This window comes from Protopterus annectens, chromosome 14.part0 (genome assembly GCF_019279795.1).
Source record: "Protopterus annectens isolate FY-2018-M chromosome 14.part0, PAN1.0, whole genome shotgun sequence".
Classification (NCBI taxonomy): Eukaryota; Metazoa; Chordata; order Ceratodontiformes; family Protopteridae; genus Protopterus; species Protopterus annectens.
The window spans coordinates 748,399,861-748,412,861 of record NC_056748.1 but is presented as its reverse complement, the minus strand read 5'-3'; positions in this window follow the sequence as shown (position 1 = coordinate 748,412,861).

The window sequence follows — 13,001 nt, the reverse complement described above, 5'->3', positions numbered from 1 at the left end:
CTGCATGTGCATTCGGCCTAATGGAATAGCAATGATGGCTGCTGCCATGGTCCTAGTAATTTGAGTATTACTGAAACTGGGGCTTTCTGTCTGGGGATGCGATTAGAATTTGTTGCTGAAGGCTCACCACTCTTTCAATTGGAAGTTTTATGGTCATGAAAACTGTGTCGAGGTCTGCTCCAATAAAGACAGTATGTCTGGATGGCTGTAAAGTAGATTTTTCCCAGTTTACAGTAATCCCCAAATGACTGCAAAGATCTAAGGTTGTCTCCCTTGCGTGTATGAATTGATGCTTGGTGGTGGTGGTGAGGAGCCAGTCTAAATATGGAAACACCAGGAATCCTAACTGCCTCAGGTGAGCCATGACTACTGCCATGCATTTGGTGAACACTCTGGGGGCTGTAGTGAGACCAAAGGGCAGAGCTCGAAACTGAAAGTGACTGGCTCCAGCCGAAAGCGCAGATGATCCCTGGATGGTCTGGCCATCTTTATATGGTAGTATGCATCCTGGAGATCTATTGAGCACATCCAATTGTCTTTTCCTAGAAAAGGAAGTATAGACTATAGCATGACCATCTGAATCTTTGTTTTCTTGACAGATTTGTTCAACCTGCTGAGATCCAAAATTGGTCTCCAGTCCCCTGTTTGCTTTGAAACTAAAAAGAAACTTGAGTAAGTTCCGGATCCTCTCTGATCTGCTAGGACTGGTTGGATGACTCTTTTTCTAGCAACCTTGTAATCTCTATGGTTGCCTGTTCCCTGTGATTGAGTGGAACATCTGGGATTTTTTTCATAGAGGTTGGAGGGGTAGTAAAGGGAATAGTGTATCCTCTGGATATTATGCTTTGTACCCACCGATCTTTTGTGATTTTTAGCCAGGTGTCTGGGTACAAAAATAGGCTTCCCCCGACTGCTTCCACAGATGGACAGACGGGCTTCCTTTCAGGAGCACTGGCAGGGCTTGCCAAAGAACTGATCCCAGTCACCCTGATTTCACGAGCCCCCTCTGTCGCATGGACGGCGTCTCCCATTATTACTCCCCTCCTCTGTCTCTAGAGGGGGTTTAACCACGTGTGTCAAAGATAGCTCCATGGGCTTTACGGAACCACATTTTCCCACTTTTCCGACCTTTAGGATAAGGTCTGGTAGGAGTGGAAAAATGGCCTCCTACGGCAGACAGAGTCTTTCCATCTTGCTCACACCTTGTAAGTTTCCTTCACTTTCGGTCCAAAAAGTGATGAACCATCAAATAGGGGCATTTACAAAGTATGACTTGTAGGCCTCTACAAAGGAACATAAGCGCATCCAGAAGCATCTCCTAAGAGCAATTCCTGTACCTGCTGCCCTACTCATTTCATCAGCTGCATAAGAAATCAGATGCATGGAAGAGTTTATAAGGGAATTTAAGGTAGCACAAGCTGGGAGGTTACCTTATCTGAGACCCCCGCAGCTACCGCACCCTGTAGAGTATCTCCTAACTCCTTAAGGAGATCTCTGTGTAGTCTGGTGAAATGTGCAAGATAGTTCAGGGATCGAAGAGTAAAGGTCGCTGAACTAAACATGCTCTTTCCATATCTGCCCACGATCCTAGAATCTCTACTAGGAGGATGAACAGATGTGGAGGTCTCAGATAGTTCCTTCTTGGTGGACGCTGCCACCACCATAGCATCAATGGGTACTCCATTGGTAAGAAAAGCCTTGTCCTGTGGTGACTTTATAAATTTATTTGGCCTCCAAGGGACTGGTTCTATGGTTTCCAGGGACTCCCACGCCTTTCGAGAGAGAAGATCCATCAACTCACAAAGGGCGAGTCACCCAAGAGATGGAGGGTTGAGACCCGAAAGCCTTCAGGAGTACTGACTCATCAGTAGGGTTAAGGGGATTCAAGCCACCCCTCTGTTTTAGGATTTCTAAGATATCACCAAAAGAGATATCTTCAGAGGGGGACCATGGGGACCCTTCTGACTCCTCTAAGTCAGTATCTGATGTGATGGATTCCTGTGGGGAATCCAGATGCTTCCTCTTGCAAGTTCTCTTCCTGGGAACCTCCTCAGAGGGAGCTTCTGGGAAGGTCCTGGAAGAACAGGGCTCATCCGATGGGGGGACCTGAGACTCCGGGTCTCTACACTTTTGAGGGATCAGTGAAGCAGAGACAGACACAGTAACTTTAGGGGAAGAGATTGCTGGTACCGATGATGCAGGTGACAATACTCTCCTCATACCATCGAAAGCCCCGCGGCTCTGGTCCCAAGAGACACCTGGATCCGTAGAAACAAGCAGCCTCCGCAGCGCCGAAACCGTGGGCTCCGAGCTCAAGGTAGGTGCCGAGCTCACCAGAACCGAGGCCCCGAGAGGCAAAGTCAGCACCGAAAGATCAGTACGACTATCCTCTCCGGGCCCAACTGGTGAGTGTCGGCTCCTAGGCTCTAAGGTGGGTACTGAAGAGGTCAGAATAGTCAGAACCGAAAGCCCAATGGGTGTCAGCTCCGATGGTTCCACAATCATCGGCTCCGAATACTCCGGCTCCAAAACTTTGGGTTGAATCAGAGGAGAAATTACATAAACAGGTTGAGTCTAGGTCAGTTCTGAAGCCCTAAGGGTCAAACCCGACAGTATTTTGGCTACTGCTTGTGACTGCAGAAGTCTCTATATCACTCAGTCCACATCCTTATCCAATAGTCTTGAGGACCGGGAAGCAACAGATGATGTCTCAGACTGGAGAATAGGAGATTTTAAAGTGGGAGATATGGCTCCTACTGACCACAATTACCTCCGGCTCTATAGGCTTCGGAGCCGAGGTGGCATTCTTACTAGATTTAGATGTGGAAGTCGATGAGCCCTTTTTTGGCTCTGACGATGAGCTTGCAGATACAGTTTTGGAAGACTTAGTGGACCTGTCCTTAACTAAGGCTTCTTGAAAGGAAGATTTCAAGAGACCTCTTGCCATTAGTTTACTCTTGCGTTCAGGAAGAATGCGAGAGCTAAAAAAGAGTGACATATGGCACAATTTTCCTGCAGGTGAAGCTCACCTAAACAATAAACACAATTTGTGTGCCCATCCGTAACTGACATCTTCTGTCCCCATTTCAGACATTTCTTAAACCCAGATTTAGCTTTTTCAGATACCAGTCTGTCAAGTGTAAGTTACCCAAAGCAGAAAAAAACTCTAGCTCTATATAAAAAAAAAATATATATATATATATATATATATATATAATTGTGTGTGTGTGTATACATATATATATATATATATATATATATATATATATATATATATATATATATATAAAATCTATCAAGAAATAGCCTCAATAAAAGATGGTCTAAGACTAATCTATAATAACTATGAAACACACCAAACTGTTCAACAACAATTATACAACCTTAATAAAAAATGCAGGGTTGAATAAAATGTAATTGCAAGTAACAGCAAAAATATATTATTAATGCCCTAATAAAAACCGGGCTACTGATAAAGCAGAAAAGGACAGGGAGTAAAGTTATCTAAATCTAAGCTATCTAAATCTAACTAGTCTAGTTAAATAGTGTCAATATCTATAAATAGGCCTAGAAATAAATGGCCTCAAAAAAAATGAGAAAAGCACTCTAATTATCACTAACAAAAGAGACAAATGTCTCAAGTAGATAAATGTAATCTAACAACTAACAACAAACAGGAATGAAAAAAATTTTATCTAGGAAAATATCAAATGTTTTCCAATACTGGCCAGAGCTGTTCAACAAACTCCCGATCTGTTGCAGCGGCAAATAAGAGCTGAGGGAAGCACTACTGCATCATGGGATAGGGAGTACGCCACGAGTGGTTTGAAGACCTTGAGCTTTAGCATTTGGCCAAGTCAGAGCAGAGGATCAGCTCCGAACCCATCAGTGAGAATGAAGGCAAGACAGAACAACTTCACATAGCACTTATACTTACTCTCATTTCCGCAGTGTTTTGGCAGTGGATTCTAGATGGATGGGAACCATGTGATAGATCTCTTTTCTTCCAATGCTAAAACTTTGAGTCTGTGAAGGATTGGGCCATTGCTATTTGAGGACCTGAGGGTGTATCTGAGAGTCAGGTTGCAGTGGGAAGGTAGTAGTCATGATAAAAGAATTTCAAAAAGCGAGGCATGACAGCCGAAAGGTGGCCCAAGCAGGTAGGTAATTGGCTTTTTTTAAATTATAGGCAGTAAAGCTTACAGCTTTGAAAGGGAAATAAATTGACAAATCTTGTTAACAGTTTGAAATGCATGGCTGTTATGACATGAATTTTAACTGATCACACTCAAGGCTTACTTGACTTTTGGTAACATGACTATGATTTGATATCCTATAGCAGGCCTTAACCTGCTATCAGTAGCTTGCTGCTAGAAAGAAAGATTGCAGTCAGGTCAAAGACCAAACTATCAACTGCGTTTTGCTTGACCAATGAGGGTGTTTTGTGAACCAATGAGGCCTGAGCTGTTTAAAGCCATTGTGGTGTGCCAAATAACCTACATATGAACATGGATGTATTGAAAAGTGATTACATTTAGCCCATTACCATAGCTGTAAGAAGCCCTACAATAAGTAGGGGACCAGCAACAGATCCTCAAAGTATACCATATCTGAAGGTTCCACAATGGGGCTGAAAGCTGCTGGTGGAGAGAGGAAAGGTTCTGCCAGTGAGGTAGCCAATAAGCCAAGCCAATGAATCCCCACTACAGACCATGTTTTGCAGCTTTAAGCAACAGCAGGTTAATAACACAAGTGTAAATGTCCTATCCATAAGATACTTGTCAGGACATTACTGTGTTCTCTATTACATTTGCTAACATCTAATTTTAGATCTTTTCACTGTTCTTGACATTTCTTGTTTTTGAAAATAAGACTCTGCTACAGATTTGAGATACTAGACAGAAGGTAGAAGACTCACTGAAATGATGGTTTGTCCATAGAGGCATAGAACAAGAGGGTCTCCATATGCTGTAGACCTTAATTGTCCATAGCCTCCATATAAAATACTTGATGCTGGATGAAATGTTTGGGCCATAAAACAGTCTGCCAGGTTCATGTCCTTCCTCAGGTGAGCTCTGTCATACATTCAAGGTAGGTTACTGGTAGTGGGCTCACAGTGTTAAATAAGCAGCTACCCTAACACTGAGCTACAGGATGTAAAGGGCACATACCTGACATTGTCTTCCAAGTTGCTTTTGCATATTTTTTTTTACCTTGCATTGACTCTAGTGCTACGCCAAGATGCACATCAAAGGTGCATCTCTATAACTGACTCAATAGCTCATTCAGGTCTAATGCCCATCTTCGTGGTGAGGTAATTTCTGGAGAGACTTGGTGTTCCAGACTGGAGCTTCAGCAAAGTCATGTTCACCTATATCCTACTGGACGATAATGAAGCTGAAAAACTTAGCTAACTAAAGTAAGGTTCCCCTACTCACTAATGCTAAAAATAATACCACTTCAGCCAGGATATTTTGTGAATTTAGGAGCTGAGGAGTAATGGTTTGTGGAAATGCAACAATGGGTACCTATGCGGAAGCTGCTACCTGATTTGGGACAATCTGTATCACAGGCTGTGTTTTATCCCTCTATACCACAAAGCTCAGTGTTGTGATATGTCTTTATAAATATAACTTGGCAAACATCTGTCTCAGTTTGTATTTTTTAGATACCCTTAGGCATAAGACTAAGCAAAACATTTTAGTACAACTTGCAAGTAGTAAATCCTTTCATTGATGTGCTCATGTAGTATTATACTTGCAGAGAAGATATTTTTGGAACACAGCCTCTGCCTTAAAAGGGACAATCCCAGTGTTTAAAATTAGGGTCAGAGTTAAGCTGACAGAAGTCACTCCCACTTTGACACATCACTTTCATTCCCATTCACAGTGTCATTTTACTTTTAAATATCCTGTAAATCCACAGTTCCAGTCTCGTTTCAGCTCCCAGGGCAAACTAAACTAATCTTTGGATTTGTGTTCCTCTCCAACTTAACATTGGATTGGGGAACTATGCCCTCAGCTCCTGGCTCATATTTAAAATAAAGAAAGCTGTGCCAGGGAAAGGGGACATCAGTGTTTACTGATTTTTAAATTTTGCATCACTCATGCTTCTACAGATGTACAAGTCGCCTGCTTATAAACAATAGTGCATTTGTCTAGCAGTATTCAAAAATCAGCACATAGCAAAGTAGAAGCTGAAAAAGGAACAGAAGTGTGTCTCCTCTAATGCTCCAACCTTCTGTCACACACTTACTTTCTATGGAATTATTAGCAGGTCAGACTTTCACTGCACCAGGCTAGTATTCAAAAATCAGAATACAGTAAAATATGAAAGAAAGAGAAACATGGTTTCCACTACGTTTTGCCTGCATCAGATACTTTCTATAGGTCAAAGCCATGTCATAAAATTGTTGTAGATGGCCAGGATTCACAATCAGCATAGACTAAAATATGAAATGAAGCAAACAAAAAACTCTGTTTACTAATGTTTTAAAAGCCTTGCATTACTGATGTGCTTTCTAGAGTAGCAGCAGCAGTCAGGTCATAAAATACCTGAAAGGCTACTTTTCTCAGTGGGTAAAATGCACATATTAAACTAATGAATGTCTCACAGGGAGAGCAGTTGTCAGTACAACTGCAATTTGAGATGGAATTTGGCTAACATCTTTGAAACTTCCTTCAGGCACTCTTCCCCCACCCCCTCAGCCAAAGGTGAGCATGCTCAGAAAGGCAAACCTGAAATATAAACAAAGGCTGAATCAAAACAAAAAATCCCTGGGACTGTCACTTTAAGGGTCTGCACCTACCATTGATTTCATATGCACATTTCCAAGGGACTTTAAGTTTATCTGACACCAGTACCCTATAGATGTTTGGAAGGTGTGATGTGTGGAGTTACTACTGCTGAGTGAACAAATGAGTAGATGCATGCGAGTGCTGAAACCTCAGTGACATAGCTCTACTCAGAATTTATTTGGAATGTTGTTTAAAACTAATAATGCTTGATGTTATGTCCATGAATGCAGTGTTGCTCTAATAAAGTACATGTAGATATGCTCATTGATATTTATCAAGTAACAGCAGTGATGATGTACATAAATTCATGAATATTCATCCAGTGATGACACTGCTTCTTCTGTGTGTCAGCAGGTTATTTAAATATTTAATGACTGCATATGACATGGTAGTATGGTGAGTACTGAAACAAAGTGTTGCATGTGTGCAAGTGAAGCATATAAATTTATAGTTAAAAATATCCACAGATAAGAAACTGAAATGTGCATCAGTCACATGAAAGAGTGTAATTTCATTTTTAATTCAGTGTGGAAAACGAGCTTAAAAAACTCAGACAGACAGATATTAGAGAAAAAAAGCAAAGTACAGCACCATGACTTTCTCAAACAGTCACAGAACTCTGGCAAAAGATTCCTGAAAAGGTCAGGACATGCAGAGACATGAAAATGAAAAACACAACTGTCATCAGTGAGCAGCACTAGGCACTTACTGCAGTTAATGTAATATTAAACTTTGGGGTGGGGTTGGCATAATTGTTAAGGTCTTTACCTCACAGGTACAAATTTCATAGTCTGATTCTGACCTCTGGTTATTGGCTAGGATGTGATGGTCTGCAGATTACTAGCCTAGTGTTTACCTATGAACTTATGAACACGAATGCTGGAAAGCTTTTCAGTAAACAAAACCTAGGATGAGGGCACCATCAGTTCGAAGTCTGCTGTGAGACAGGACCATTACAGCTTAACTGCTAATTTGTGATTAAGGAAAGATAAATAATTTTGGTGGGATTTTAACTGTTCAGACCTCTCAGAATAAAATGATAGAATATGTGCATTTTGAAAATTTACTGAAAACATAATTATATTTGGCAAGAAACACATAATATGATCCTCGCTTGTGAGTAGTATTTCATAGATTTAAGAGAAATCTGACAACAATCAGCAGAGTAAACTATGAACATAAAAATAATAGTCTAGAATTTTAGTGTTTTATAGCTTCACTCAAAGAAATTTATTAAGTTCGAAACAAGGTCAATGCTTTCAAAAATGGCATCCTTACATTTAGTTCTGAGACACAAGAAGAATTTATGCTTGATCATTTTTTTTCAAAATGAAAAAATGGTAGCTAAAAAAAAAAAACAGGCATAAAAAATAATTTCTACATGTCATCAAACACTCTTGTACCCCCCCCCATTTGGGTGGTTTGGCCCCTCATAGCCTCTTAACTTATCCAAATAAACTCCATGGATGCACTATGGTGGGGAAAGTTGGAAAAAAATTATAACAGAGGATTTCTGATATGTACAATCCAACAACTATGGTAATATGAACCACAGTTAATAACACTAAAGAAAAGCCATTTAGAAGGTCATGCCCCAATGCATGGTAGGTATGCCATCAAAAGTCACCTAAAGGTCAAGCAGCCATTAAATGTCTACTGTGCATGGCAAACTAAAGTGCTGGACTATGAAATAACTTTTCTACCGACTGCAGAGTCAACCACATATCTAACCAAGAAATTAATATCTTGACTGTAACAGAAAAAACTTAAAGTCATATGGAGTTAAAGACGGTCTACTACCATTTGATCAAGGATCGTCTTACCTCGTTTGTTAGTAAAGAAAATTAAGCTTCAGGTTTAAATTAAGCATTAAGTGCCATACTGAATCTAAACTCTTGTAACCATCACAATCCTTGGCAGATATAGGGATATGCTACATACAAACTGAAAAATAAGCACTAGGAATGGCATGGAGTTGTTCATATCTCCATTTGTGTCCATATGGAGACTTGCCACCAGTTTAAAAAACACGTTACTGAAAATCATGCTTCAAGATGGAACTCACCTCTAAAGATAGAGCAGTCATAGATTTTTGTTACAGATCTAGTTCTTTACTGTCGTTTACAAAAAAGAAGAGACAATTAATCTGAGACAAATACATTACAGAGAATCTAACTATAATACGGCATACAGTCCCCAATGTCATTAAGATTCAGAGAAATCTCGACGGGAATAAGTAATGATCCAGTTTTATAGAAAACAAAAATGCCTTAGACAAGCACATAGTACAAATTCATTTTTGGGGGAAAATGTAGTTAAATTCTAAGAAAAACAAAACTAATAACATCTAAATTATGATAAACTAGAGAAACAGAAGACAGACAAAGGAATCCATGGACTTAAAAGACAATGGTAGCAAGCAGTTCAATGAAAATAATTAAATCAAAATTAACTTAGCAGCTTTAGATGAAATGTGGGGGTGCATGGGGGAAGAATTGGCTACACATCCTTACTTAACATATTACCCTCTCAGATCAAAATACCTTAAGGGAAGTTTGGAAAGGTCACTGAAATGTTAGTTGATGAAACGGGACTCAATTGACCATACAATTCCACATAATATGCTTTCTACACAATCTAAAGTACAGTGGGGCTATGCTTCTCAGTTGGTTAACTTGCTATGCTAAATTGCGAAACAAAACTCAGTCTCTCTTAAAATCAGAGCTAGCGTGACCATAACCAAAACTCAAGTGTAGGCTTTATGATCCCTTGCCCACAGGAAAATAATGATGAGTACAAAAGATATCCTGTTGTTGAACCAGCTGCAGCCATATCTACTACCACAGCGATTGCTGCCATGGACAATACATTCATATTTCTTTGGAACTCCAGACATACTCAGAATATAGACAGGACCTACTTTTAACGGAGACAATCTTGCAAACTTTCATTTGAAAATCCACACATAGAAACACAAAAACATTCGCAGAGGCTCTCAATAATAATCTGTTCAAGCAAAAGAGACCTCCAAGGCAGAAATGCAAGCAACCTCAACCCCCCCAACACAACCCAAATGACACAGCCCACAGACTCAGTGTGCCAATTAACCACAGCCCATAAGGCAAACCAACATAACCAACACACTAGTCACAGGTGACTCTATAGTCAGGCACACTGATGTCCCACTCACCAGGCTAAACAAGGAGAAGGTTGCTGTCAGCTGCATGTAGAGTGCCAGGATCCGCCACATAACCCACACACTCAGGTCACTCCACAAGTACAAATATGACTCTTGTCAGTGTCCATGTTGGTGACAGAGACGACCTGAAACATACCTCCCTGGACTACATGAAAAGAGACATGGAAGAGCTCTCTGATCTTGCAGCCCAGGCAGGTATGATCCTAGCCATGAGGAGCATCCTGCCATCGCCCAGAATGATACCGCAGCACAAGGACAAAATGATTGACTTCAACAATTGGCTAAGCTTCTGGTGTTGTCATTTTAAGTCGATCCAGTATCTGTCTGCCTGGGATGACATGGTCGACTGACCACGATGCTTTGTCAGAGATGGCCTGCACCTGTCGCCCCTAGGATTCCGGATACTGGCTAAGGCTCTTGCCGCCCCTATAGTGCCTTTTTTAGCAAGGTTCAAATGGCAAATTCACCACCGTAACAGGAACAGGCAAGCAAAAGCTGAGGGTAATGTTACTCAATGTTAGAAGTCTAAATCTCAAAATGCACTCACTTGAGGCACTCCTTAAAATGGAGAACATCGATATCTGTGCAGTGACTGAGACCTGGTTCAAGGCAATAGAGAGCACCCCTGCATTACCAGACTAACTCATACCACACTTTTCGGCCATCTAACCTGGACCAGAACACCAAAGGCAGAGTTGTGTCCATATTCATTAAGGATATCCACACCTCCAGGCTAGTTGCGCAGCATAATGCATCCGAGGTCATCCAAGTGCAACTAACTCTGGGAAAAACTGCAATCCAAATTGTAGCTTGCTACAGATCCCCCACCATGCCCCAGAATTCCCACTCCTCTTTTCTTAATATAATGGAATTAGGGTTCAACTAAACACCCTAATAATGGGCGATTTCAACTACCCCACCATTAACTGGGAAAACTACTCATGTACCAACTCCTTTGCTCAACACTTTCTGGAATTCATAAATTCAAATGCCCTAGATCAACTTATCCACACCCCCACCAGGGGAAACAATATCCTAGACCTAGTCATTACCAACATGAGTGAACAGTGTTCCACACCTGAAATCAACTTCTCGTTGGTCAGATCTGACCATAGGCTAATCACCCTAGATATCCACATCCCATCCCCACCCACTATTAAGGAAACCACAGTAAACAATTTCTCCAAAGCCAACTTCATACTTTTTAAGACAGAAGTGGCAAACTTCATGACACCCATGCAGATGGACAATACAGTTACGACTGCTGAATCCTACAAAAATGCACTCTATAGACACTTACACGAGTGCATGGATCGTGCTATCCCAAATGGAACCAAGACGCTATCCTCCAAAAAAGGAAGCCAATCTGGTGGTCCCCTGCCATAAACAAACTCTACAACAGAAGGAAGAAACTGTTGCAAAAGAAAGTAAAATCCCATGAGTGGAGGAGCTCCCTGGTCAGCCTCAGTAAGGAGCTGAGATCTCTTATAAGAGTCTCCAAAGCTAGCTACGAAAACAAAATCACCATTGATTCTAAGGGCAACCACAAAGCATTCTATAGCTATGTCAAGAATCTCAATGGCAACACCCAGATCTGCTCTGAGTTACAGCACAACGGCATGAAAATTACAGAACAAACTGATATTGCCAACGTCCTGGCAGATAGGTTCAGTGCTAACTTTACCCCCTTCTCGGTTCAGTGCTAACTTTACCCCCTCCCCCTTTCACCCCCTAAAGGGCCCATATCTATACAGGAAGAATGCAGAGTCCCTGTAATGACATCTATGCAGGTAAAAGCTGCACTCTCTAAAACCAAAAACACAGCATCCATGGAACCGAACAACATTCCAGGCTGCGTTTTACACGAACTTTAGAATGAACTGGCTCCCCACCTAAACACCATGTTCAACCATAGTCTCACATCAGGCTTTGTGCCCACTGAATGGCGCACAGCAACAATTATCCCACTCCACAAAGGGGGAGCCACCACTGATCCTGGGAACTATCGCCCTATTAGCCTGACAAGCCTGGTCTGCAAGGCCATGGAAGGTATCATCATGGAACTCAAACAAAGATATTGGTAACCTCCAAACTCTGGACACACCTAGTTTGGGTTTGTGAAAAGCAGATCATGCCTTCTGAACCTGAGCGACTTCTTTGAGGCAGTCACCAAAGCCGTAGACAAGGGTAAGGTGGTTCACACAGCCTATCTTGACCTCGCCAAGGCTTTCGATATCATCCCCCATTCTGGAATTATAGCTAAACTCACTAAACTAGATATAAATCCCTACATCACAAGATGGATTGCCAACTGGCTCACTGACAGAACCCACACTGTAAAAGTTGCAGACTCCAAATCCGACTTCAAACCAGTGACAAGTGGAGTACCACAGGGTTCAGTCCTGGGAACTCTCCTGTTTGGCATCTACTTCTCTGAAGTACAGGCTAACACAGAAGGCTTCTGGCTAATGAAGTTCGCAGATGACTGCAAACTAGGAGCCATAGTAGAGTCCCCAAATGATGTGTACACCCTACAGAAGGGCCTCACTGAGACAGATGCCTGGTGTCAGAGGCATGGCCTCAAGCTCAATGCCAAAACATGCATCGTCATCCCCTTTGGTAAAAACTCTATACCCATGAACTACCACATAAACGGCAGTCTTACTTAATGCCGAATGTGTGATAAGAGACCTTGGGGCTCAGATGGACAGTAGTCTCTCCTTTGATAATCACATCGCCACAGTAGTCAGGAAATCCTTCTATGTGGCACACCTCATCGCAACATGGTTCTAATCCAGGAAAAAAAAAAGAGGTCATTGTTCCCCTCTACTTGGCACTCATTAGACCCATTATAGAGTACAACGCCCCTTTTGGAATGTACCTCACAAGACATCTGCAGCAGCTGGAAAGGCCACAGAAGTACCTCACAAAGTGGATTACTGGCCTCAAACAGATGACCTACACTGACCGTCTCAAAAAACTCCAGCTTTACTCTGCAGCATATC